At 42.6% G+C, this 5,480-nt stretch overlaps 1 long non-coding RNA gene across 1 annotated transcript; it reads left to right on the plus strand.

The window, feature by feature from the left end:
- The first annotated feature begins 2,728 nt into the window (after positions 1–2,728).
- LOC105064779 (uncharacterized) lies at positions 2,729–5,164 on the plus strand. Its single transcript, XR_834883.3, has 3 exons — positions 2,729–3,203; positions 3,296–3,365; positions 3,650–5,164. It is a non-coding gene; the product is annotated as an uncharacterized LOC105064779 (long non-coding RNA).
- Positions 5,165–5,480: the final 316 nt, after the last annotated feature.

The following is a 5,480-nucleotide window of genomic DNA, read 5'->3' on the forward strand; positions in this document are numbered from 1 at the left end:
GTCAAAATACCTATGGCTAAAACGATCATGTCAAAAACGTATAAATGCTTAGTGTTAGCATGTCCACATTCAGTTTTGGCTGTAAAGGTCGTCGGCTGCGAAAAAAGAACGTTTGGCTCACTCCATTGGTAGAGCTCTCCCTGCTGAGACGGCTTCTTCTTGGTATTTCCTTTGTGATCATATGCGTGGAGCTGAGTGGGGAGGTACTCAGGCTAATTCCAAAAAACAAAAAAACAAAAAAAGAGCGCACAGCTGAAAGCTATAAAGAAGTAGAAAGGTAATGCACCTGCCCAATATTTTTGAGGCCAATCATTTAAGACTAAGTAGTTTAGCCACGACTCAGGAATAAAAGCCTGCACGCGACATAGTGTGACGCCAGAGTGGGAAGTTAAGAAAAGAACAGAGTGTTTACGGATTGCCCTTTCTGGTGACAGCCAACGGTGATTTTTCTACCATTGTCCTTGTGACTTGGCACATTCTCAGTGTCGTGTCTGTCCAAGAAGGTGAGAGAGGACAAACTGAGGGAAAGATCATGGCGCCATGGCCCCCAGCCCGCACTCTGTGGCTCTTAAATAGTTTTAAGAGACTCAGTTCCCAGGGTCTCAGCTGCCATGTGTATCTAAAGCTGATCTCCCTGAGAAGGCGACTGGGCTATGGCCTTCCCACGTCTATTTCTCAATCCTTCTTTTCCTGCTTTACAAAATAGTGACTGGATTCACCATGGGAGAATCCCCCATCCCCCACCCCAGGTATAAAAGTCTGGCGGAGAGTGCCTGCTTCTGAGTGGGAACCTCTCACATGCTCAGCCTGGAGGCTTCCAGGAGAAACGCTGGAAGAGGAGCTGCTTCATCTCACCCAGGCAACAAGCCTCTCCACCCACCCACCCACCCACACATCCATCCCTTCATTCATCCACATACCCTCCCCTCTCGTCCTCCCTCCCTCCCTCCCTCCCTCTCCCCTCCTTGTCTCTATTGGACTGAGACTCAGAAGTGGTACAGCTCCGCAGGATGTATGTTAACACCATTACTTGAACTGAAATGTGAAGTCCAAGTTTTTCTGACAGAAAGTAAGACTCATTTGATGGGACTGGCTTTGCTGCTTAGGTTATAAGGAGCACACTTACCATGAACTGGATGAATTCAATCTGTTTTAGACAAAAAATACACTTAATGAGTGTTCAGGATATTAAAAACTCTGGAAAGTATATCCTTTGAAATTATTTAAACTTAGGATTCAAAAATTTTAGATGGCAACCTAAAAATGTGTTTTGTGAGGAAAATGAGTAAAAAGTCTTTGAAAACCACTGTCCCTTCGGCCCCTATCTGGTCCAGAGTGACCCTAGGGAATCACCTTGGAAGCAGATCACAAGCCACCAAGGGATTTGGGGCAAACAGGCTTCCCCTTGTGGTGTGCTCCTTGTCTGACTCCGGTCCATCTTTGAATCTGCCCAGCTCTTCAGACATGTCTGGCCTGTTAGTCTAGAAGATTTTGCCTGGTAACAGTTTGATTATCAAGTTGATACCCCTGCCACCTGCCAGGACACCCTAGGCCCGAAAGGGAGCGGCAATCCTGGACTTGTAGCATCAGAATGTTGAAGAAACCCAGCTCTGAGGCAGAGCTGAGACACACCCCTCACCTTACTCTGCTTGGGATGCTCTTTGTCAGCCCAGTTCCATCCTCTTTGTTAGGTTAATCAACTCATTTGTCAAATACTTATTGTGTACCTACTATGTGCTAAGCACTGTTTCAAAGTCCTGCTTTGCTGACCCTCTGCTCCTCTAAGAGGAAGCCTTGTTTGACCCTCTAGCCTGAATTACGAACTCTTCTGAGTCCTAGCATCCTGGGACTCCTGCCATTAAGGCACTCATCTCTGTGTGCGGTCAATGTTTTCTTGGAATGCAGTAATGCCCACTCATAAGAAAGCTGGCTCCAGATTCAAACTGTTGAGTTGACACAACACTTTACCAGCTGCGTGATCTTCAGTAAGTTAGTTAACCTCTCTGTGCTTCCATTTCTAAAATCTATAAAGTAGGCAAAATAGTACCTACCTCATGGGGTTGGGAGAACTTGACATAATTCAGTTAAAGTGCTTTTCACATTGCTTAGAACTCAGTAATACAAGCGTCCTGCAATGTTTGCTAAATACATGAAAGCATAGAGAATCCAAGTTTACCTCAACATTTGATGCCCATTCTCTCAGATTTTTCCTAGCACTTTCCTACTTACATAAAATATGAATCCTTCACCATCGGTGAACTTTCTTTCTCTAGGGATTTTAATGAGATTTGAATTAAATATAAAAAACAATTGGAGAGGAGTGATATATTATTCAGGCTTTCTAACAATGGAGATGAAATCTTGTCAGGCAAATTCCTTAACCTCTTTGTGCCTCCGTTTCCTGTAAGATGAGAAATACTGTGGTCCCTGCCTCACAGGCTGTTGATTAAATGAAGTAAAATAAGCGAACGCACTCAGAACAGCCCCGTGGTGGAGCGGCCTGTAAGTGCTTGCTGTTAATATTGTTGGTATCATCATTTATTTTAACTTCTGGCAGTTCTTCCCTCAGGTCTTACACATTTTCCTTTTTTTTTTTTTATTTTTTTTATTTTGGTGAATATTATTTCTGGGTACTACTTATTTTCATTGCTATTGTGAATGATACCCTCCCCCCCACCCCCCGCCCCAGTCTACGTCTGGTGCGTGGGAAAGCAGTACCTGATAGCCTACAGCCAGTAGCTGACAGCCCAGCATCTCCTGGGAAAGACAGACCTTGCAAACAGGCGGACTGAAACACAATACGTGAATTGAGAAGATAAAGGCAAGCCTGGGTTCTCTGAATGGCCGAGAAGGCTGTCCGCCACACTTGCGGGGGTGGGCGGAGGCGGGGTGCTGAGCAGGGTTTCTTGGAAGCTGTAACAGGCGGCTGGGTCTTGGAGGACAAGGCCTTCTGCACACGCTGTGGGCGCTGTGCTCCCTTGGATACATACGTAGGCGGGGCCCCGGGGTGGGCTCCTCCCCCAGCTCCCGCTGACGCTGGGACTCAAAGTGGGAGGAAAAGAAGAGAGCAGGCTGGGGAGTCGGTTTATGCTGCTCTACCTGCCCTGGGCCTGGAGACCCTCTCCCTTTGCTTTTCACGCTTGTTCCTGAATTTCACAGAGATCCACCCTATCCTAACAGCTGGCCCTGACTTTGCAGCCAAGGTAAAACAAGGGGCTGGTGAGGGCTTCCCTTTGGGGTGTGGTGCTGTCCTAGCCCGAGGGACGTATCCTAACCCACTAATCTTTCTCTACAGAAGAGTGGTTTCTATGGAGAAAGGATGCCTAATCCCACCCCACAATGAAGAGTCTAGTTTTCACTTCCAGGTGAGGATGCCCTCCCGGGCTTATGTAATACGATGTTCAAGCAATTTCTTTTGAACCAAGATTTCATTCTGAGGACGTGGATCAGGTAAATGGAAAACCTGCGCCATCTTCTGGCCATGAGTGTGAGTAGCTGTCTTAGACGCTTTTTTTTTTTAATTGAAGCATCGTTGATGTACAATATTGTATGTTACAGGTGTACAGTAGAGTGGTTCACAACTTTTAAAGTTTATACTCTCTTTATAGTTCTTTTTATATTAAATACAAGTTTTTTTCTTCTTTCCTAGTTGCCAAACCTGAGGCTTTGTAAACTTCAGCGTATACTCAGTGAAGACTCACCTGAGGAAGTATGTGAAAAGGCAGATTCTAATTCCTAAGTGTGCACCTGCCTGCGCTGGGATCTTGATGTAAACTGTTCATGGGCCACACTCTGGAGAAACATGAAAAATGATGGAATGAATGCCAAAATGTAAAATTAATACTGAGTTTAAAAATCATTTTATAATCAAAAAAGAAACCACTTGTCCATTAAAGTGTAAAAGACTGGAAAGTACAAAAATACTAGAGATGAAAATTAAAATCACACATAATCCCAGAAAAAAAGCACCATGTTATAATCTTGTTTTTGTGTCTTTTTAGTTTTGTACCCCTGGTACAAAAATTTCTTTGACAATACATCTTGAACAAGCTACATCATTTTCCACTAGGTAGCTCTGTGCCGTGCTGTATTTAACTGTTCCCACGTGGGTTATGGGAGACTTTAGGTTGTTTTCACTATTATAAATCACAGTATGTATTGGGATGACCATCCATTTATATTAATCTTTGTGTACAATTTTGGTTATTTCCTTAGGGAATAACACAAATGACCATGGTACAGACTGATTCTTGATAACATTGCCAGCTTATTGTTTCCTGATTTAATACATTAGTCAGAATGTTCAAAACATGAAATTGCATAAATGAAGGAGGTCAATTCCTCTACAGGCATGACAGTCTGTAATTATAATCATAAAGACTTCCCTTCCAAATGTTTAATGAAATTTTACAATCCAAGAGATGCTTCCTCTCCAGGAATACTTTCTTATTCCTGTTGTTTTTCCTTTCTCCTTTTCTCAAGTTAAAAAAAAATCTTGAATTTTGATGATCTGTTATTCATTATTAGCCTAATTTTAATGAAGAGTCTGGAAGAATAAGAGTATGGTGAGAAAAAGAAATATATATTTTTCATAATTGAATGTTATGTAATATACCAAGGTAAGTCCAATTTTATTGAGCACTGCACTGACTTTGCCGGGCACTGTGTTAGACCTTGTGGGTATGAACTGAGTGATGATCTAATTTAATTCATGACCTAGAGAGTGACATGGGTATGAAAATAATTACAAAAAGCAGTGATGTATGCACTAATAAAGCAATGCACAAGGTACAGATATAGTAATAATAGCTAATTTTACTATGTGCCAAGCACTGCTCTGATTTCACATCTATGTTAATTCATTTTAGCATCCTGTGTTATGTTATCCCATGAAGTAGGTATCACTCTTACCATCATCATCCCCACTTTACAGATGAGGTTACTAAGGCAAAGTAACTTGCCCAAAGTTCTAAGAGCCAAGATTTGAACCTTGGTGTCCTGTTACAGAGTTCACGCATATAACCACTAAAAAGTGTCTCTTTGTCATACTAAGGAGGGAAGGATTATAACTCTGGAGGATTAAGAAGGATTTTTAAAAATTAATACTGTCAGCTAAGGTTAATTGAGCAACTACTGCATGGCAAGCAATGTGCAAAGAGCTGGCTGGATATACAGTGGTGAAAAAGATAGTCATGGTCCCTCTCTTCATGATATTTGTGCCAACTTAAAAACACACAACATAAGAGTTGCGAATTTCAGCTTTATTCTGGGACATTACTGAGGACTGTAGCCTCGGAATTGGCCCCTCAGATAGCTCTGAGGAACTGCTCCAAGGAGGTTGGTGGAGAGGCCAGTATAAATCTGATTTTGGCTAGGGAACACGTGCCATTGTGCATCCATCTTGGCAAAAAGTTACTGCTAGTCACGAGGGACAGGTGTCTCAGATAATGATTTTAATGCTTTTGTATGTATGGGGAGAT

The sequence above is a fragment of the Camelus bactrianus genome, chromosome 13, assembly GCF_048773025.1.
Source record: "Camelus bactrianus isolate YW-2024 breed Bactrian camel chromosome 13, ASM4877302v1, whole genome shotgun sequence".
NCBI lineage: Eukaryota > Metazoa > Chordata > Mammalia > Artiodactyla > Camelidae > Camelus > Camelus bactrianus.